Source organism: Terrapene carolina, unplaced genomic scaffold (genome assembly GCF_002925995.2).
Source record: "Terrapene carolina triunguis isolate 2854851 unplaced genomic scaffold, T_m_triunguis-2.0 Scaffold67, whole genome shotgun sequence".
Lineage (NCBI taxonomy): Eukaryota > Metazoa > Chordata > Testudines > Emydidae > Terrapene > Terrapene triunguis.
Window position 1 is genome coordinate 49,027,950 of NW_020664418.1, and position 22,720 is coordinate 49,050,669.

Sequence of the window (22,720 nt, forward strand, 5' to 3'; positions counted from 1 at the left end):
GCCCCACCCCTAACTGCCCCCTGGGATCCCACCCCCTTATCCAACCCCCCGTTCCCTGTCCCCTGACTGCCCTCCCGACCCCTATCCACATCCCCGCCCCCTGACAGGCCCCCTGGGACTCCCAACCCTCCCTGTTCCCCATCCCCTTACCGCCCCCCCAGAACCTCCACTCCATCCAACCGTCCCCTCCTCCCTGACTGCCCCCTAGAACCCCCCCACTCCCTTACCCAACTCCCCCGCTCCCCGCCCCCTTACCAGCAGCAGGAGCTCGCAGCCGCGACACCTGGCCAGAACCAGCTACGCTCCCCACGCTGCCCAGCGGGAGTGGCAGGCCACAGCACGGGGAGGGGGGTCAGCGGGGGAGGGGCCAAGGACTAGGCCGGGAGCTCGGGGGCCGGGCAGGATGGTCCCGCGGGCCGTAGTTTGCCTGTCTCTGCCCCAGACAGCTTACGGTATAAGACGAGATGCAGGAGGTCATGCAGAAGGTAACAGTTCCCTTATTGTTATGACCGTAGCAAGCAGCATTTATGGAGCACTAATTGCCTCGCCGCTGTCAAGGAGTTTGTTTTGGCAAAGATGAGTTGCAAGGACAGCGCTGAAGGAGGCTGGTGTGATGGGTTTCTACAGGGAACTGCTCCCCAAGGAAATTAAGCACATCAGAAGATGCTTCCTTACCATGACAAAGCTGAAGTGCACCTCAAAGCTGGATTGGCGGACTAGGCTGCAAGGGAGGGGGCAGGGGGCTCGTAGTGCAGCTGTTTAACAATATTTCCATGGTATGAAAACTGCTGTCGTCAGCATGAGGGAGATTCTGTGATGGCTGAGGACTCTTATGACAATGTCTATCTAAATAGGCCATTGTCCTAAGCTAACCAGGGTACTAAACCCACCAGGGTAGGATGGCTTTATCCTTAAAACACAATGCTGTGAGTACTGATAGCCTGAATACTAACCCTGTGGCATCAGTAGTGGTTTAACCCTGAACAAAACAGTCATCTTAATTAAACTGAGCTAGGCCCTTGGCAGCAGACTCCAGCTCCTTCTGTAGGTGGCTGTCACGGAGGGGCAGCCAGCGAGCAATGTGGGGAGTGTATGGTACGACCTTAGGAATGCACCCCGGGAGCAGTGATGCATGGGAGCAGAACAACTGTCTCCAGCTGCTGAGTCTGTGGCATCTGCAGTGAGCTCAGGGATTCAAGGTGAAGTAGATCTGCAGAAGGCAGCATGAGTTTTTCCTAGAAGCTTGGGAAGGGAAGACTCTCGGCTCTCATGTGGCCTGCGTTTCTAGTAATAGTAACTTCCTGAAAAATGTAAACTCCAGGAAAATTGCAGTTATTTTCTTCCCGCAATAGAGCTCTTATCCAGCCAACATGGCAAGTGTCTTTAAAATACAACAAAAAGAGAACCAAAAACCCCAACCTGTTATGCTGTTTTAGTTTCTTTCCCTAAGCAACGTTAATAAGACTGATAGCTATCAATCCAGGGGTTATTTAAAGGGTTTCATTAGACCTCTTTATACAGTTGGTTAAGTTTTAAGCTTTCTGTGCCTCTGTTTACTTATCTGCAAAATGGGGACAAGCGACCAGGGCCACATAACATTTGAATGGCAAAGCTTGGAGGAGAAATCTGGTCTTCTGACTCCGTCTTGTGTGCCATCTCTTGGGCTATGCTGTACCTTCCACTTCACATCATCTTGGGGTGAGCATGCCACCCCATAGTCCTTTCTTCATTATTGCAGTTGTGTAGAACTCCATCCTCTCACCTGACCTATAGAGGAGTTCAGGTTGATCTGGATTTGGTCTTTATGGCTCATCATGCCCATGTCCTATAATAGACCAAACCAGAACACTGGATAAGGACCCCCTCTGAACTTTTGGGGATGCTCAGACTTGAATGTTGGTCTGCTCTCTGCCGCTTGGGCCCATCTCTAGTTTTGAGCCTCCTCCTTGAGTAAACAATTAAGGAGTGGAATCAGTTAAAATACATGAGTACAGTGGGTCTTGAACTTTGTAAAAGATTCTCGCAAGGACCCATTATCCCTCTCCACCCCCCATAGCACCTAATCCCTCTCCCACACCTTCTCCCCCAGCTTGGTTCTCAAAGTTTAGTTTTGTAGAACACTAGGTCACAGTTCAGGAACTACTGATATAAGTGAAGTATGCAGGAACCTCTTCTCCCTGGGAGTCCCACTTTCACATGCCCGTGTGTTGCTACCCTGTAGCTTGTTAGTGCATATGGTCACACCTGCTTAGTAATATTGCTCCATCATGTGAGGGATTCTAGTTCTCTTCCAATTGTCACATAACCTCTGCTGTGCTGTTGTAATAAACCAGAAACATCTAAAACCTACTTTGCCCCTGTTCCTAAATGTACTAAATCTAATCCAAGAAATAGAGCCTCCTCCATCCTTATTGCCTACATGTTTGGCAGATACAGCATGAATTTTCCTTTTCTTATACAGACGCTCCCCGACTTACGCAAGTGTCCGGAACTTACGGAACTTTTTCCGTAAGTGCAGATTTCCGTAACTCAGGTTTGCGTAACCCGGGAAGCGTCTGTATTTAAAAAGAACTCTTACATCAGTGCCTTAAATGTACTCATAAGGTTGATATATAGCAGCTCAATCTGCAACCGCTAGATTTCCCCCCTCATCAGTGAGCCGAAATGGCATTGTGGGGCTCTGCATGCTGAATTAACACAAGTGTTTCCGTAACCATGATATACTGGGAAAAACCTCGCACTCAGTATCTCACCACAGCCCAGCTTGGTGTGCTGGTCCAGTGACAGTGCTCAGCTGGTCTAGAAAACACACTACTATTCAATTTTTTCCCTCTCGCAGTAGGGTAAGTTACCCATTTTCTTTCCCTCACTGATGTGAATAGCTCCACTGACTTCAGCACAAGCTTTTTCAGAGGGGAGTACAGGGATATTGTGTTGGGTTTTTTTTAGTAGATGGGAAGATTTTGTCTACTTGCGGGTAAAGGATTCTTCCTTACTGTCCGCATTGTTTCCTGCTGGATCAGGCTGGATGGGGGCAGGGTTAGCAATACTTTCAATCTATAACTGCTAATAATTGCACATGGTCTCACCCCAAAAGCCCCTGTTCAGGAAATCATTGTAAAAGTGTCATTTGAGTGTCAGGATTCTCCCGCGGGGGAGGCTGCCGTATACAGGGCCTCCTTATGCACTCTGCTGCAAATGCTTCCTGCCTAACTGTGCTCAAAGGCAGGCTGATGGCAAAATTAATTCACTGACTGTTAGATGTGCATCTGTTTTATAGTGTAACCATGGAAACCAGACTCCAGAGCATCCTGATTAACTGCCATTAGCCTAATACAACAGGGTTAATCTAGTAGCCAGCCTCTGAAGAGCTCTGATGCTGAAACTTGCCTAAGCAGCTGGCTGAGAGGGAGAAAATAACCAAGTATACTGACTACAGACTTCAAGGTGACCCTCTCAGCATCTTATAATGAGAACCTCACTTCTCTTACCCCTTACAATAAACAAATGCTCATCTCTTCATTTGGATCCTGGCTGAGAACTAGGAAACTCAGAACAGCCTCTCTTCTGGGAGAAGCACATATGAATTTCCTTCTGGGAAAGGACTCTTCCAGCCCTGCTTTGTCCCCCTAAGATCTTACATCAAGGCGTGGGATTCAGAAGGCCCGGCAAGGTTTGCTGCTTGCCTTGGCATCTCTGCTTTTCGCCTGCTATAAAGTAGTTCAATGTCTCTGAGCGGGATATGTGGAAAGTGTGAGGATGGCCAAAGCACTAATGAGGTATGGCTTGTAGTGTGATAATTGAATCTGCCAGTCCTTTGATGCCAGTGGATTATAGAAAAACAGGACTCAACTATGCTATTAATGACACTTCCTTCACAAGACAATTCAAATCTATAAACTAATCAAGTAATCTAAGTTACAGCAAATGGGCAGAAACAAAAATAGCTTTGAAAAACCACCGCACAGTGAATTCCACCTCTGAAACCCAGGTTTATTTTTCACTTATCATATTTCTCGGACTCTAAACAGGTCCTCTTCTGTTTAAATGCCAAGGGAGTCGATGCGAAGAGATTATAAATAGTACTTCTGCCACTATATCTGCAAGTCTGTATCTGCTAGTTCCTCAGTGGAATTTACAGCTTTGTCACAAACTCTGAACAGTGTCTTACAATCAAAGCTAGAGATTTAATGGCAGGCAAGAGTCAGATGCATTTACTAGACTTCACATATTTTATGCAACTATAAATCATCTAAACTTTCTCTTGCCCCAGATTGCAAAGGACAATGAGGGCATTGAGAATTTGTGTAGGAAAGGCTAACTGGAGGGCTTAGTTCACCAAAGAGGAAGTTATTCATTTTGGAGGGACATGAGATCATCCCTACCTTAAGGAGGGCTATTGTTGGCAAGAGGAAATTTTCTAACAGCTCTCTTCCCAGAGAGAACATTGGAATCGTAGAAATGTAGGGCTGTAAGGAACCTCAAGAAGTCCTCTAGTTCCTCACCCTGCACTGAAGCAGGACCAAGTATATGTAGACCATTCCTGCCAGATTTGTCTAACCTGTTCTTAAAAACCTCCAATGGTGGGGATTCCATTACCTCCCGTGGAAGCATATTTCAGGGCTTAACCATCATTATAGTTAGACAGTTTTTGCTGAAATCCAACCTAAATCTCCCTTTCTGAAGATCAAGCTGATTACTTATTGCCCTACCTTCAGTGGCCGTGGAGAACAATTGATCCCCATCCTTTTTAGAACAGCCCTTAACATATTTGCAGACTGTTCTCAGGTTCCCTCTCAGACTTCTTTTCTCAAGACTAACTATGTCCAATTTAACTTTTCCTCATGGATCAGGTTTTCTAAACCCTTTAATCATTTTTGGAGCTCTCCACTGGACTCAGATTTGTCCATGTCTTAAAGTGTGATGCCCAGACCTGGACACAGTACTGCACCAAATAGAGTGGGGTAGTCATCTCCCATGTCTTACATATGATACCCTTCTGCTCCCAGACAGCAACTGAACTGCTCTGGCCCTGTAGCTCCTTTTAACTGAGCCTGCTGGGCTGTGATTGGCTGCTTCCCTGCAGCCTTTCTAGACAGGCCTGGAGGACCCACCTTCACTGCTCCTTTTGCTGGGGTGGGGTGAGGTAGGACTGCAAGGTCTCCAGCAGGGGGGCCTGGTAAACCCTGTCACACAGACCCAGGACAGACCCCTGCAGGACCCCGCTAGATAAGTCCTCTGAGTTTGGCAGGGAACCGTTTATCACTGTGATTTGAATATAGTCATTCAACTAGTTATGCACCCATCTTATAGTAATTTCATCTAGACCACACCTCTCTAATTTATTTATGAGAATGTACTCGTTCAGTTTGAAAGCTCCACTGACCTATTGTTTCAAATATAATAAAAAGCTTAAGTCCAAGCCAGAGATGGGGCAGAACAGAGATGGCTGTTCTTCCTGGCACTGAAAAAGAACAAGTCCAAGGCATAGTACGGTACACGCTCACAGCACTTGCTCTGGGCTAGATTTGGACTATGATAGTTTGGTAGAACTTGAGGGTAGTGGAGGCCAGTGAGGGTGACAACACAGTAAAGGTTGGGATTTTTCAAAAGCCCTCAGTGTTGGCCAAACTCTTATCCCACTGGAGAGGGATCTCTAAATATATCAGGGGAAGAAGAGGTGAACACTCGGAGGGAGAAGAGCTGCTGAAGCTAAAGGACAATATTGGCACCAGGACAAATGAGGATAAATTGGTCCTGAATAAATTTAGGCTGGAAATTAGGTTTTCAACCATCAGAAGAGTGAAGGTCAGGGGCAGCCTCCCAATGGGAGTAGTGGGGCCAAACAAGCTAACTAGTGTTAAGATGGAACTTGATAAGTTTAGGATCAGGATGATATGACTGGGGTTCCTGGGATAGTGGGGCACTGGACTCTCTGATCCAAGAAGTCCCTTCCAGTCCTATGTTCTGAAATCTATGGTAAAACTACCATTGACTCTAAGTTAAGCCAACCTCAGTTAACCCACTGAGGGCTTTTGAAAACCTCACCCGAAGTATCTAAGCTGGAGCTGTATCTATTGCTAGCATGCAGGAAATCCACTTACTAACTGCTGACTGGAGACAAAGTAGAGTTTGACTGCACCATGTTGCCTGGTAGGGTGTGAGCCAGAGAACTGTGTGTGGCTTTTTGGCTTTTTTCTTAAATGGACATAACATGTTTCAGACTTGCTCTCCTCTTGCGTTTGTACAAAGCACTTTGGAATCTGCTAAGGGAATAGTAAAGTCAATATTTAAATAGGAATGCTAGAGAAGGCTCAGCCACATGCTGGGAAGGCTCAACACAGAACAGGGGGGAGGGATAGCTCAGTGGTTTGAGCATTGACCTGCTAAGCCCAGGGTTGTGAGTTCAATCCTTGAGGGGGCCACTTAGGAATCTGGGGCAAAATCAGTACTTGGTTCTGCTAATGAAGGCGGGGTGCTGGACTCAATGACCTTTTAAGGTTCCTTCCAGTTCTAGGAGATAGGATATCTCCCCCCCAAAAAAGAGGATATTTTTGTTGTTTTTGTTTTACACAAGACAAAATAAATGGAGTCCCATGTTAAAGGTTAGGACAGTGTTTTCCAGAGTAGGAGATGGGACGCCCTGGGAGATACCAAAGTAGTCCAGTGGAGCAGATGTGGGGTGGGGGGGAGTGGTGGCAGGAGAATTATGGCATATAACAAAGGCTGTCATGACCTCTAAGCCAATTTAAAAAAATCTGCTCACTAGCTACTTTGATTAAAAATATGGTGGTTCCAGGAGAAAGTCTCTGAGATCTGAGGGCAAAGATGGGTGGGAGGGTAAGTCAATGTTGTCTTTGTTTTGAGTCCTGCATCTCTCTGATTTTCCTTCAGACAATATAGGTGGAAAGTTGACACCAGTAGCAAGCTAGCCTCTCTTCCCATGAAACGCTAAATGCGCTCATTCTTAGGGGGTTTTTAGGGCATTTTGGCTTTGGCAATTCAAAAGGTGTTTCCTGTTGGTGCATTGTGAGTTTAAAGTATTCCGTGAGCTGCAATGCGCAGCTTCAGCTGTTTGTGCCATCAGCCTTGTCTATAAATAATAAGAAAGCTATTTTGGGCGTTTTACTGTTTTACCCCTAACTTGGCTTGTGCTTTTTGTAAGAGGCTAATTGTTGGGGTACATGTAGTGTGGAGTGGGACACTAGATGGTGCAGTGATTTTGCATTTTAGTTTCTTTCCTCCTCTGGAGAGCATGGATGAAATCCTGATTATTTACCCGCAAGTAGGGAAAATGAGTTGGGGGTGCATCTTGTTTCTGTGGAGGGTGTGTGTGTATCGGGGGGGAGACGGGGGTTAATTCTCAAAGACACCATACAATGTCCTTGAGCCCTGGAACACCATGGGCTAAACTGTCAGGGATATGGCAGGTCAGGACTCAGGTTCTGACAAAGCTGGCTGTCTAAGCCATGGTTGGTCCAAACTGATACTATTAAATATTTAACATAGCTCTCAAAGTAAAATTAACCCCTCAAACTGAAGTGTTGATGTGACATTCAGCACTTTCATTGAAAGCTTCAGTTGCCTCCTACTGCTGAATTTGCCATGAAAGCCTGTAGGCTGGTGTCCAGGATGGATAAAAATCAATGATTTAAAAAAAAATCGGATTTTTTTCCCCTCAAAAAACAATCTAACGATGGTTTTAATTAAGATACATTATAGCTCAAAGATATCTCATCATGGAATAGGGATTATAAATTCTAATTCTATAGTATGAGACAATATATTCATTTAATGTTTAAGAAAAGTTTTTTAAATGAGTTCCAATAGTTCATGGATTAGGGACCCAATTTTATGTGGTTCCAGGGACTTCTGTATAGATCATTTAGGTTAATCTTTCTATCTACCCAATGGGACTCAGTGCTCAGTCTAGAAGATACCATCCGAGATGCTTAGTTTTGCAGTTCTCAAACTGTGGATTTGTGTCTCCAGAGATAACATGCTTGTTAACAGCAAAAATGCTTTTAAATAAATTAATATAGAGAGGTGAGAAATAACAGATCTTAATCCTATTGTCCCTCTGCAAATTTGTGTCCACAGAGTCAATCCCTTACCTCTCTCTAAAAGTGCAAAGTTTCAAAAAGTTCAATGAATAGAAGATTGGTGGTGGTGGGGGGGGGGAATAGATCTGGACAAGGAGAAGAAGTCTGGAGATAAATGTGAGAAGGGAGGAACAGGCAGTAGAAACAAAAGTGAAACGGATTGAGCAGCATATTCCAGAATGCACTTTTATGTAGAAATCCAGGATTGAATTGAGTCTTCCCGACAAGTGATTTAAATCCTGATTTAAATTGCGATTCTACCCTGCTGGTGTCTATCCGCTTTATACCAAAGGTTGCAGGTTATTTATTTTGGATATACTGGAAACATAAGCTAGGTGATACTGTAGGTAAAAGAGACTTTTTTATACTGCATGGCCCAACACTTCCTTATTTTAGTTTCACGCTTACCCTCCTGACTGGTCCAAAACTCCTGAGACCCAAACTGAAACGCTGAGATAGCAGAGCCAGGGGCAAGATGGACCTTTTCATAGTCCCCAGCAGCTTAAACTTCAAGGTCACTAAAAAGCAATGTCAGAGCTAGTGGCCTTAATGGCTCTAGTCTGGGGTTGTGGGCGGTACCCAAGCCCATTTGAAGCAGGGGCATCAGAGGACCAGACGGAGCACACACGAAGATCTCGGCATTGCTCAGAGTTGGTTCTGTTCTGTTCCTGGCACTGAAGGGGAAAGCCCATCTAACTTAGCTGGTAGTGAAGTATAAGAATATATGAGACTAATGCTGTGCTGAAATCCCTTTTGTTCCTGCTTCCCCTATGCTATTTTCCAACTGCTAAATAGAAACACTTTGCTTTAAGGAGGCTATTGGTCACTACATCACTGGTCACAGGTTTCCGAAGGGAGGAAAAATGGGTGCCCAAGCCCTAGCTTGGCCTGCAGGGTGATAAGTAGTTGGTACACACGGCTCAGCGTACCCAGTCCCGGTCTGAGGATGGAAGCATTGCAAGAGTCCACTCCCAGACAGATAAGGGCAAGGAGCCCCGAGACCTGTGCTGTTGGGCTAGACTTGGACTGAACCAGTTTGGTGGATGCTTCTGAACTCCAGCGCGTTTGAGGCCGGCGGGTGACAATACCCAAGGCTGGGATTTTCAAAGCACTGAGTGTTGTGCTGTAGCCAGAAGGGCACTCAGAGCAGAATGGGGGCAGAGGTGTCACCGGGACAGATTCTCGAGAACCTCTTCGCCTTCCTGAGTGCCCTCCGCTGCCAGTCCGAAGTGTTCCTCTTCAAATTACATGAAAGGAGCAATAATACTATTAAACTTCTGGTCCTTTTCCCCTAGAATTGACACTACAAATGGAAGGTGTAGTATAGAGACGTTAAAACAAAGCATGAATGTTGTTCAGCTAGCCTCTCCTAGAGCTTTTCAAAATGTGCAGGACACAAATGAGTGCAGCACACAACAGCCATTTACCCGCTCCCACCAACCCCCAAAGAATCATGGAATCTTAGATTAGGGTTGGAAGGGACCTCAGGAGGTATCTAGTCCAACCCCCTGCTCAAAGCAGGACCAACCCCAACTAAATCAAAATCACAAGAGTACAAGCTTTGTAGAAATAAACACTGAAGCTGACTCGGGAATTTATCAAAACCAAAACTTTTTGCGGGAACATTATGGTTTGACACAACTTTCTCGTGCCCTGGAGGTACATGAAGGAGGCACTCGGTCTGGGGAAGACCAAGGTTCACGTCTGTGCTCTGCCTGATTTGGAGCCTGGGGGTCTCATGCCCGGTGAGTCCCATGCCGCCAGGCGATTGGCTGTCCTGGGGTGGGTCTCTTTCTCCTTTTCATGGGAAAAATTTCCACAAGGTCTCTGTTGTTGTTGCACATCAGAATGAGAACAAATGCTGAAGCATCAACATTTTCCACAAAAACAGAAATGTGTTCATGCCAGCCCTGCTGAATAGTATTTCCTGGGCAAATGGACAAAGGCAATGGAAAAGGGGCTGGCAAACTCAGTTTGGCAGCAATAACTGGTTGCCTTCATAGAAAATAGGTTGGCCTAGGTTTTTTTTGGCTTGGGAGTAGCTGGCTATTGATTTGGGGGCCCAGGGGGAGCTTCCCTCTTCCTTTAGACTGGTGCTGTGTCTGTCCATCTGTATGTTAGCCTCCACCAGTACAAAGTTTATGGCACAGTAGCTGTCCTGGTCTCTTCCATGAATGTTACACTGTACAGTCAGTCTGTTTGACAATATGATTGTATGGAGCAGGGGGAAAAAAGACTGTGTCTGATGTGGGGAGTAATGATCACACCTACATTTAAAAGCTCCTTCCGAGCTGTCAGCGGGATTTAAAGCATTTACTGTCAGTCATTAGTAACGCAGGATGAACCGCAGGAAGCAGACACATTGTGCAGCAGCAGCTCGGGGGCCGTGTGGTGGGGAGAGGAATGCTCCTGCACCTCCTTCCCTGCATTTCTCCTTTACATCCTCCACGTCCTTTGGCGCTTCCTCCCCTTGCAGCCCCATGACACCTCCATCAGCCGAGGTCCCCTGCCTTTGTCGCTCCAGGGGTTTCTGATGAGTGAGGGGAGGCCCCATCGGAAGGACTGATCACGGGCACAAAGCAAGCCTACAACTGGAAATCAAGCCCTGGTCTCCTGGGTGGCACTGAAGAGAGTCCCTCAGGCACTGGGCTGGCTGACCATGGGTTTTGCCTGTATGTGGTGTTGTGGTAGTTGTGTCAGTCTCAGGATATTAGAGAGACAAGGTGGGTGAGGTGATATCTTTTATTGGGCCAGCTGCTGTTGGGAAGAGGGACAAGCTTTCAAGCTGCATGGAGCTCTTCTTCAGGGCTGGGAAAGGCACTCCGAGCATCACAGCTCAATACAAGGTGGAACAGATTGTTTAACATAAGTGGTTAGCCACAGGCACTGACTTTTTTCTTTTTGCCGGTGGGTGCTCCTCTCCGCGCCCCCCCTCCCTTGGTGTGAGCAGTGGGCAAGGCCTTGGGGACAAGGTGGAGTGGGGGTGGGGCCTCGGGGCGGAGCACAGGTGAGGCCTTTGGAGGGGGGAAGGGGCTGAGCACTGGCAGGGCCTCGGGGTGGCACACCCCCTATTTTTTTTTTTTTTTTAGTGGGTGCTTGAGCCCTGGAGCACCCACGGAGTCGGCGCCTATCGTTAACACGTTTCAAAGGGCTATTCAAGATGAAGTGGCCTGTTACCACCTTTCCAGTCCATAAAGACTATTTTTAAAGAAAAAGACAACCTTTTTATTAGTGGCAAAATCGAAGCCTCCAGGACAAGCCACGTGCCTGAACGGTGGCTGTCGGCAGCCCCTGGTGGGCTGAGGAGCGCTGAGCAGCATGGACTATCTCTGCTCTGCAGCCAGGCCTTCTCTCATCTCATGAGTCCCTGCACCTGGGCACTCCCTCTCTACTGGGGACGGGCCTAGTCAGTGGCTGCCTGCTGTCGGCACTGGTAGCCAGGGCTGGTTGGGAGCCCTGTACTGTTGTGGCTCTGGTTCCTCCTCTCCCTTGCAAGGGATTAGACGGCAAGGGAGCAGTAGACACTCAAACCTCGGAGGTCCGTTTGCTCTTAAGGGATGGGCACCCTGCCCGTTCCTGTACCACACAGCTGTGCGCACCCCTATAACCCTACTCCCAAAAGGGGAGGACCCTGCCTTGGTCACAGGAGCCACTTCCTGGCAGAGGTCAAAGTGAAAGGAGGGGAGAGTGAGTAGCTGGCCAGCTCTGGAAAAAGGAAACCCCTTCTCCCAGAGCGAGGGGCACCCACATCCCCATGACCACAGCACACAAGCCTGTCGGCACGACAGCAAGAGTTGCCTATTCGTGGGCATGCAGGTGAAGGGTGGCTAGACCTCTGCATGCTGCAAACCAGGGTCTATCTCCGTCTCTTCCATCAGCTAGGGAAGGAAGGAGGCTTCTTTGGAAACAAGACTTTAGCGGGAGAGAGTAAAGGCAACTGTGGCAGAAAGATGACGCCCAAACTGCGCTGGTTCGATTCTTCACCTCCTGTGGGTCCAGGAGAACACCCTGTCCTCTTCCCTTCCCCGGCCCCGCGCCCTGCTGAGGCAAAGCATTCAACCCCACTATGCCATTGGTTCTCCCCTTCCTCTCAGCCTCTTGACTGACACTGCATCACTCCTGGGTGGCTCATGACCCTGGGGTTTGTATGTGCAAGCGAGGGAATGAGGGAGGAAGACCTGCGGGCTCGCAGTCGGAAGCGGCTTGCAAATACCGACTGAAATGGGGAGCAAGTCTGGTGAAGCATTCAGGGTCGGGTAAGGGCAGACTGGTGTCATGTGACAGATCTTATATGTGCTTTGTAAATGAGATTATTCCACTGCATGCTGCTTGCATGAAGGGCTGTGAGGAGAGTGGTTTAAACAAGGCAGGAGGCAGCTGCAAATTGTGATGTCTCCATGTTCAGGAACATTGAGAAAACTGTTATTAAACGACAGGCCTTGAACTTGCAGCTCTCTGCAGGTAGATCAATGCCGCTTTGGCTGCACGGCGACTGCAGGACTGGCCCTAAGTGCAATGCTACGAAGAGGTGCACCCATACCCTACTCTAGAGGATGTTATTAGTCTAGTGTGGGTCATTGCAAGAACTATCCTGCCAGATTTTCTTCCCCAACACTTCCGTTATAGTTTATAATGTTGAAGCACAAATGCAGATCTGCAATGGAGAGCCTGGCCAAGAAGCTCAGAAATGTCTGGCTGGCTCCCTGTGATGGCTGGGAGAATCATTGCTGAGGCTGAGAGCAAGAGCTGGTTTGTGATGTCTTGGATTGAGCTCTTACTTGGATGTGTTGGTGTTTAAACTGGGTCGTCTGGGCATGAATGCGTGCGCCTTAGCCCTGCCGAGAGTCCCGGGAGAGAGCGTAACGACCTGTCATTTTCCTATGACTCTGCTAGACTTCTCTCCTGGTGAGGGCTGCTCTGAGTCTGAGAGCGTCTGCTCTGACTCGTGTACCAAGGCACTGGCGTCGCAATATGTCATCCCCTGGATAATAACGAACCATAAAAATCTAAGACTAAGTGCTCTGTGTAACCCTATTTGATACCCCATCTCTCTCACTTGTTCCCCCAACTCCTTTATACGTGGCGCTTGCTTGTAAAATGTACATTGGAAAAAGAGAGACTTTGGGTTGAAGGGGGGGGTACAGAGAGAGCACATAGTGTGGGGAAAGAAGAGTACAGCAGGGAAAAGGTGGGGAGGGAGAAGATGTGCGCTCCTCTGAGGAAAGAAAGAGAAGTAATGGGTGGAAGTTATAACAGGAGACACATGCCATCTTTTCAGCAAGGTATTGAAGCATGGGCATAACTTCAAGTATGCAAGTCATTCCATTGGAACCTACAGGTCTAGAACTGGGGTTGCCACCTTTCTAATGGCTGGTAACTGGACCCTCTCTTCCCACCCAAGACCCCAGCCCTGCGCTGCCTCTTCTCCCCCAGATAAAAACAATGCACACCAGGACTTGTCAAATGGCACCCGGACACGCAAGCTGAAACCTGGCCTATCCGGGTGAAAACCGGACAGGTGGCAACCCTAGGGTGTGTCACCTGGGCGAATCAGGGCCACAGTAAACTGCACTTTTAAAGATGAAAAGATGGCTGATGTTACAGTTAATTACAATGCACATCTGTTTTATTCCTCTAAATGGCAGGGGTATAATAGGTGTTCGGTAAGCTTCTCCAGCCCTGCTACCTGTTACATTTTAAATGCCAAGAAGAGATCTGCCAGGCCGTCCTTTACAGACTGATTTCAGGTCTGACTTCAGAATAAAGTAGTATCTGATGCAATTCAGTATCTGCATCTCTTAATTTCTTGAGAATGACCCCCAAATTGTATTTAAATGATTGTGCAATTGTGAGGAACCAACAGAAGCCCAGAGCCCTGTTCCCTTAGAGCCAGCCCTCTCAAATTAGTAGGTTGAAAAGTGGCAGCCTTGCTAATTACATGGGCTTGAATGTTTTGTTATGCAAGTGGCTGTCCCACAAATGTCCTAGTCAAAGGCCAGCTCATCTCCTCAGGGAGACCATGTCGCTATAAGGCACTGGGCTATGCCTGTGGTCAGTGCCTAGCTCAAGTCTGGGAACATCCACAGCTGGTGAAAATGGCAATTGTCAACTTTACTAAAGAGGTCTTCCCTTCCCTTATATCTCTAGTTCCCTGGGGCAGATCAGCAATGGATGTGAACTGGCATAGTTGTATTGACTGCATTGGAATCATGCCAAGTTACTTTCTGCTGCTTATTTGACATGAGCCTCTTGAATAGCATCCTACTTATTATGTCTATATAGGCAAAGCCTCATCTGCCCCTGCGGTAGTTTTCTTCTGGGTTCCATGCCTGACCTTTCTCCAGCACTTACTTAGTTTCTTGGCTGTATTAAATTGCTGCTCTGAATACTGAATTTTATGCAGATAAGCAAATGGGTTTGCACAACTTTCTCCAGCAGGAGCCTCTCCATACTGCTCCGGTGCTGACACGATGGTTGTGAAATAATCCGTCTGGAATGGTCTGCTGGTTGTGTCAAGCCAAGTTAAATTTTTGCCTCCCCAAAGCTTTTTTGATCAGCTTATAATATAAACATAGAACAAAGTCAGCCAGAAGTGGCTTTTCGTGATTTGTTTTGAATGCGGTTCCAGTCCATGGCAAGCAGTGAAGCTGACAAGGTCCATGCCCACTTGGCATGCGGACAAGACTACTGACTTGCTTTAGGTTTGAATGTGGTCTGATACAAGCAGGAGGGGAAGGGTTTTGTTCAGCCTGCCTGTGACAAAGATTGCGCTCCAGTGGCTTTTGGCAGGCTGCTGTTCTGTGCTCTGTATGGTGTACAAAGCCATTGTCTCAGCCAGGGCTTAGATTCAGTTTAATAAAATCAGCTTTTATATGAAACATGACTTGATTTTTTTATCCCACGCCAGCTTTAAATGGGGATTAAACCCCAGGGAAGAACAGGAAAATACCCTTCTTTCCCATAAAAACAACAAGGAGTCCGGTGCCACCTTAAAGACTAACAGATTTATTTGGGCATAAGCTTTCATGAGTAAAAAACCATCAAGAAGTGGGTTTTTTACCCACGAAAGCTTATGCCCAAATAAATCTGTTAGTCTTTGAGGTGCCACCAGACTCCTTGTTGTTTTTGCGGATACAGACTAACACGGCTACCCCTTTGATTCTTGGCTTCTTTCCCATGAGATTTATTTTTCTCACCCAAATCTCTGTCAATTCCCATGCTGGATACTCTAGTTCTTTGTCTCATGGTCTTTCAAACTGCCCTTTTTTAAGCAACTCCAGTTGGTCTTCACCACTTCACTGGTGAAGTTAATTGCAGAATGCAAAACATGCTGAAGGTACCTGTGTGCTGTACTGCGAGACTTAAGGAGCGCAGGGAATGGAGCTACTGCATGCAACTTTGTGATCGCCCCTGCCATCACAAGTCTGAGAACATTCTTTCCTTTGCCTTCTGGTTGTGGAGCCTTCCGAGTGCAGTTGGATCATGTTTTCAAGCTTTTCCCCACTCTCATGAAGGCTAGAAACGTACCTTTTCTTTTAAATGACCACTGAGATTTTCATGTAACTGGCTTAAGAGGCTGGGGCTCCAAGTGAAATATCCAATATTGTGAGTTGGGATAAAGTCCCAAGCACTGGCAATGCTGTGTTTGTAACTACAAAATCTTATCGCTTCTGCTCTTGTGAACGGAAGGGAACATTTACAGTCTTCCACAGACAGTAGCCAGGGAATACAGAGTGCCATCTGCAAAACAGATTAGGCCCCGGCTTCCTCAGAGTTTGGGGGTGTTTCGATTTCCCTCTTGATTTCATAACCTCTCTAAACTAAAATAAAAGAATGAGGTGCCTGGTGTGCCACTAGGCCAGTGGTACTAGGTCAATAAACGCTGGTTCCATGTTAAAAAGCCAAGGAATTTTGTCTGATCTCAAGCTTTTCAGCTTGGCTGCATCCAATGACTTCTTTTTGGGTGTGGTCTGCCTTGGGATCATTTTTTTAATGAAAAAAAATCTTGAGATTTTATATATGATATACGATTATGAGGACACTAAAAATTTAACACTAAGTCTCTCTTCTCATCCAACCCATAGGAATCCAAAAAATTGTCAGACTTGAAACTTTCTTTCAGATGTGTCTGACTTTGTGATATGAAAACGAGCATGCCAGAGTCTTAGTCATTCCCTCCAAAATGCACTCCAGACAGTCTCCTCTTGCAAAAAATCCATTTGGAGAAAAAGGTAACTTGTCCAGCTCTAAATTTATACAGTGATCAATGTACAAGTGATGACTGTATATAAAATAGCACTTTCTCACCTAATGAATCTATATGACTTCCTGCAGAAGAGTAGATTTCCCCTAGTGTTGAGGAAGGAAAACTGGTCATTGACATGGAAACAAGACTTCAGCGGGAGAGAGTAAAGGCAACTCTTAAAATATGGAAACTTCAATTCTACTAAATTGTAGTGTATCGGAATAGGGGAGTAGTCTTTTAAATAGTTCATGAGCCTTCTAGTGGTGCTCACTGTGTTCTGTTTTTTGGAAGGCACCAGAAACCAATCAGAGCAGCGGTGTGTATGTCTCTGTCGCTAGGCCTGACATGTTTGTGCATATTTAGTACACTAGGTTATGTGTGACCCTAGTGTGCCTGGGCAGTTTCTGCATGTTGTTTTCTTATGTAAAGAGCAAAGGTCTCGCAATGTGCCACACCATTACATTATCCTGTCTTGCATTCTGACAAATAGGGCATTAAAACTTCAGTCCTTCCCGCTGCCCTGATCTGCCTCCTACACCTCTGACTTGCTCCCTTCTCTCCGTTCCGTTTAAGAGGATGGCCATTGTGGAGGATGCTTGGGATAGTACAAAATGTCTCCATTAAAGCCAATTCATTACTCACATGCTACAACCAGCTAAATATTGTCTAGTACTTTATCAGAAGCAGCAGTGTACTTGCCTACCACCGACTTTAGTTATGGTCACCACTTCTGTTTTCTAGACCGGTCTGGGAATCAAAATATTTTTTTTCTCTTCTTGGTCCTACTGCAATCTCCGTAAGGGTGGTGTTTTTTGTGCTCAAGGTTTGGATCTGAGTCGCTACTAAATAAAAACAGTATAGCGGGAGGAAAGACGATCTTGTGACTAAAGAATGGGGAGTGAAAAGATTTGGGTTCTCTTTTAAACAGCTTTCCTAAGGGACTTTAGGCAAATCACTGTCTTCTTTATGTCTGATCCTGCTCCCTAGATCTGTGCTTGGAGGAACACTCCTTTCATGCATCTCCTCCTGCCCCATTGCTGCAGGACCACGCTGGGGAGGGATGTGGATGTAGATTGTCTCTCCTCCAGTCCTGGGCAGAATCCCCAGAGGCCTGTTATCTCTTCCACCCCAGGGACAGGTCTCACCACGGGGAGTCTCTGGCTTTGGGGCACTGAAGCTGAGGGGGTTCTGCTGGAATTCAAAGCCTGGATGGCCCTGACCTCCCATTGTTTCACTATTGGAGCGTTAGCCCCTGCGTTTTCTTCTATGGGGTGGGTCAAGCCCTAACTGGGCGACGTCAGGATCATCAGACTTCCTGTCCCAGAGCCCCCTGTAGTGGGCCATTCAGTGCGAGGAGGTAATCGAGCCTTCTCTTCTCCCATCTGTTCACACAGGTTTCAGTTTTAATTAATCTCAAGATCCTCAGATGGAAAGATCGGTTGGCATCTAAGCAGCCCAGACCTGAAGACAGTGACTCAATCAAATCCGGCCTGAAAGGGTGTTCTGGCTTTCAGCATTTCCATGAGCAATTGGGGTCTGAAAGTGGAATGTTCCCCCACAGCTGGACTCTATTGAGCCAGTACCTTAAGAGCGATGGTTCTTAAACTCTTCAATTCTTCCATTTGATCAATACTTTCTCTATGACTATAGATGTTACCAGGAATTATAAACTATTGATTAATCTGAACTGTTCTTTTTTTTTTTTTTATAGCTGTGTATAATTTTAATGGAAACCTTGACTTCCCATTATAGACAGATTATTTTGTAATGAGGCATGCTGTTTTGTCTGAATCATAAAAATCCTAGCGGGTTTTTGAAGAGGCAAATATGTAACTACAATACATATCTCTTAATGGCCATTAGTCCCTCTCCCCACCCCACCCCACTCTCTCAAGGACTGTCCATACCAGGTATATAACTCTTTATTGTCAGTATTGATGGGAGCGGTATGTGTAATAAACCCAGCCATAATTTCTTTAAGAGGGCAATGACCTGATAATGGATTTGTTTTCTTTGCAGTTTGCATTCTGCCTTGAGCTGCTCATCAAAGAGAAAAGCACTCCAGTCACATGGCTGGAAATGTGCTCAGTAAGCCATGAAAATCAACATGTTTCATTTATGCAAACCAACTTTTTTAACCACTTATTGCCCTTTATGCAAAGGGCCACAAAGTATTTTGTATAGCTAGAGCTCTTCACAGACGCTGGGGCAGTGATTCTCATCCTGCAAAAGACTCCTATAATTAAGAGCCTTTACGTTTTGAATGTTTGAATCCAGAACTGAATGGGCAGCAACTTCACCATTTTTTAAAATGATGCTTGATTATGCCTATTTTTAAAGGCTGCCCTTTTTGTTTCTGGTGAATGCCGATCATACTAAAATCCTCCAGTGGAGAGCACCACCTTTGCTGCATTCTTAGACTTAGGCCTTGGCTACACTGGCGCTGTACAGCGCTGCAACTTGCTGCGCTCAGGGGTGTGAAAACGCCCCCCCGAGTACAGCGCTGTAAAGCACCAGTGTAATCAGAGCCTGCAGCGCTGCACGCTCGCTCGCAGTGCTGCAAGCTATTCCCCTCGGAGAGGTGGAGTACATACAGCGCTGTGACTACACTCGTGCTTCACAGCGCTGCGACTACATTTGTGCTTCACAGCGCTGCTGCAGCAGCGCTGGGAAGTCCCGAGTGTAGCCAAGGCCTATATGGATTGATTTGGGGCGGGGTTGGGGAGTTTAACAAGCAGTCCTCTGACTCTTCATAAGTACCTCATCTGTATGTCCACCTACTCCATCCTACTTACCACTTTAAATCAATGTAATCTAACCTTACCACCTGGGGTTGGAAGCTTTGCAAGACCAAAGTGTTGCTGGCAGGGGGACTATTTAAAATTATAAAGGAGAGCTACAAATCTTCGCAAAGATACTAAAGGAGCAGGTCAATTGTAATGAGAGTACAAGTCATGCAGGTACACTTTTAAAGTTGAGAACATGCATAAGTGTTCCATTACTTACTGCTATCAGTCCGGTTACTTTCTGGACAGATCACTATGCAGCTTAATTAGATGCATATGAGTCAGATAATATGTACTGTACATAAGTGGTTCTATTTGCTAATGGTTTAAAGCATGAAAGTTATTTGTTAGAACGACTTTGTTCTTTAAAGGAGGGTGGGTGGTAATGTGTAATTACAACAAAAAGTAGTAGTTTAAAAGCTGTCAGTCTGAATATAATAAGGCAGTGGGATTAGAGTGATTGCTCTCTGCTGATAGCTCTTGGGTAGGCTGATCCAACTTCAACTGTTCTTTAATAGCTTGCAAGCTTTTGCTTGAGTCCCTTGTTGATACGAGTGATTCATCTAATGTAAAACTTCCCTGTGAATACCATTTATAAAGGGGTACAGTTAAGGCCTGATCCTGAGAGGTTCTGAGCCTCAGGAGCTCCCCTGGGCACCAGTGGCATTTGCTGGTGTTCAGCAGCTCTCTGAACAGACTCCTAAGGCTGTGTAGTGCACTACTCAGAAATCATTGGGCCAAAACATACATGCCACTGGCCAGAGTGGATTATAGAGGATTGTTTTCATTCCCTTTCTGATGATTCTTAGGCTATTCCTTAACTCAAGGCCATGAACTTTCTGCATCCAATACACCAGTTAGACTTACAATCAACATCTGTGTGTGTAACTCCTTGGGCTGAAAATATGCTTATTTCCTGTTACTTAAACCAAAAGCACAGGTTTTATCTAGGGTTTTAGTATGGCAACAATCAATGAATGCAAGGAATTGACTCAGCCTGGAAAAAGGACAACATTCTCTCAGATCCACACAGTGAATTTTAATTTAAATATGTTGCTTTCCCTCTCTGGACAGCCTTCTTGTTGAGTGAATGAGAGACCTGCACACTTAGAGCAGAATGTCTGAGCTGAGATCTGAGACACATGAGAGAGGGAAAGCCACCTGGCTTTATAAATGAATAGGAATGAAAACATACTGTGTCCCTTCTTAGCTATTTCCTACTTCTCTGCATTACAATTCTGTGGCTGCACAACCTTCCTTTATTGTGACGCTTTCTTGAATCAGAATTAAAAACAAAGTAGAAAGAGAACTTGGTGCAATGTCTCGAATAACAAACTACCTGATGCACAGCTAAGAACCCATGTCCCATGACTATCTGTGTACCTATGTGACTTGAGCCATTGCTTCTCCCCTGACTTTGCCTGAGGGGTGGATGGGCAGATGGGGGCATATTTGGGGTTAGGGGGAGAATGAGGCTTGTCTGTGTCTGTCTCCTGTTTAAAAGGTCAGGACTCAAGGTCTCAGACAGATCTGCCTCTAATTTCATGTATATGATTTAGACAAGCAAATCCCTGATACATAAGTGGTGATTGTGTTGTATGTGCCTTAAGCATACCCTGTTATATTCTGGGCCCCATCTGCATAGGTAGGATCAACAAACCATGCCATAGCCATATAATGGAATCGTAGCCTTGTAAAGGCGAGTCAACTTTTTCAAAAACACCTAAATGCTATTTTCAAAAAAGACTTAAACACTCTTAAGTCCCATTGAGTTTCACTGAGACTTAGGCTCCTATGGGCCAGACTTTAAAAGATTGCCCCCTTTAAAAGTACTAAGAGGCCTAAAGATGCAAAATAAAGGGATTTTCAAAGGTGCCTAACTCCCATTGAAATCAATGGGAGTTAAAGTGCCTAAACTACTTAGGAGCTACATGGGGTTTTCAAAGTGCCTGTCTGCACCTTTAGGGACCCAAATACCTTTGAAAATCTGGCCTTTAGGAGCTTACGTCTCTTTTGAAAATGGGACTTGACAGAAAATATCATAATGCCCCTATATAAACCCATGGTGTCCCCACACCGTGAATACTGTGTCCATTTCTGGTTGCCTCATCTCAAAAAGGGTCTGGTGGAACTGGAAAAGGTTCGAGAGGGGCAACAAAGATTATTAAGGGTTTGGAATGGCTCCCATATGAGAAGAGACTAAAAAAGTTAGGGCTGTTCAACTTAGAAAAAAGGGATGACTAAGCCAGGGGATATGCTAGAGGTCTATACAATCATGAATGGAGTGGAAAAAAGGGACTAGAAAAGTGTTGTTTAACCTGTCACACAATGCAAAAACCAGGGGGTCACCCAATGAAATTAAAGCAGAAGGATTAACGGGGAGAGATAGCTCAGTGGTTTGAGCATTGGCTTGCTAAACCCAGGGCTGTAAGCAGGGCCGGCTCCAGGGTTTTGGCCGCCCCAAGCAGCCAAAAAAAAAAAAAAGCTGCGATCGTGATCTCCGTGGCAATTCGGTGGAAGGTCCTTCGCTCCGAGCGGGAGTGAGGGACCGTCCGCATAGCTGGACGTGCCGCCCCTCTCCAGAGCAGCCGCCCCAAGCACCCGCTTGCCAGGCTGGTGCCTGGAGCCGGCCCTGGCTGTAAGTTCAATCCTTGAGGGGGCCTCTTAGGGATCTGGGGCAAAATCAGTACTTGGTCCTGCTAGTGAAGGCAGGGGGGCTGGACTCAATGACTTTTCAGGGTCCCTTCCAGTTCTGTGAGATAGGTATATCTCCATATATTAAGACAAAATAGTTTTTCACACCACACACAACTAACCTGTGGAACTCATTGCCATGGGATGTTGTGATGGCCAAAAGTATAACTGGGTTAGGAACAGAATTAGATAAGTTCATGGAAGACAGGTCCATTAATGGCTGTTAGCCCAGGTGGTTAGGGATGTGACTCTAAACCTCTGACTGCCAGAAGCCGGGAGTGGAAGATAGGGGTGGATCTCTCCAAAATTGCCCTGCCTGTACACTCTCCCTGAAACTGTTGGAGACAGGATACTGGGTTAGATGGACCGATGGTCTGACCCAGTATGGCAGCTCTTATGTTACCGAAGGTCGCAGCATGATCATGTCACAACAAGCCCCTGATACGGTATATAGGCTATAATTTATAACTGCCTGATTGCCAGCTAATGGACTCTCGTGTCTTTAAAGTTAGCGTAAAGTGGCTCTGATCTCTAGCAGGCCTTTTTATCCTAAAAACAGACAAGTAGGTATCTGGAAACTTTAACTGACATTAGTGAAGATAACTGCTTAACTAACCAGGTCAGTTTACTATTCCTTTTTAGCAAAAGAGAAATTACTAAAATTAGAGTGAAGGTCTGACCTTAAAAGCAGAAACTCTAGAAAATGTCAAGCTAAGGCTGGATATGTAGATATGTGCCCTGGTTATATCAACAGAGCTGAGTGAAGAACCAGCTGATTTTTCAGATCATTGGCAACTTTGAAACGTTTAAAAAAAAGTTTTCAGGTCTGACTGGAAATTAATTTTTTTTTTTTCATTTCTGGTGAATCACGGTTAAAACATTCTGGGTCGAAT

At 46.0% G+C, this 22,720-nt stretch overlaps 1 protein-coding gene across 1 annotated transcript in view; it reads left to right on the forward strand.

The window, feature by feature from the left end:
- The window catches only part of CORO2B (coronin 2B), a 101,026-nt gene that overhangs the window by 24,653 nt on the left and 53,653 nt on the right, over positions 1-22,720 (forward strand). The gene's annotated exons all lie outside the window — the stretch shown is intronic.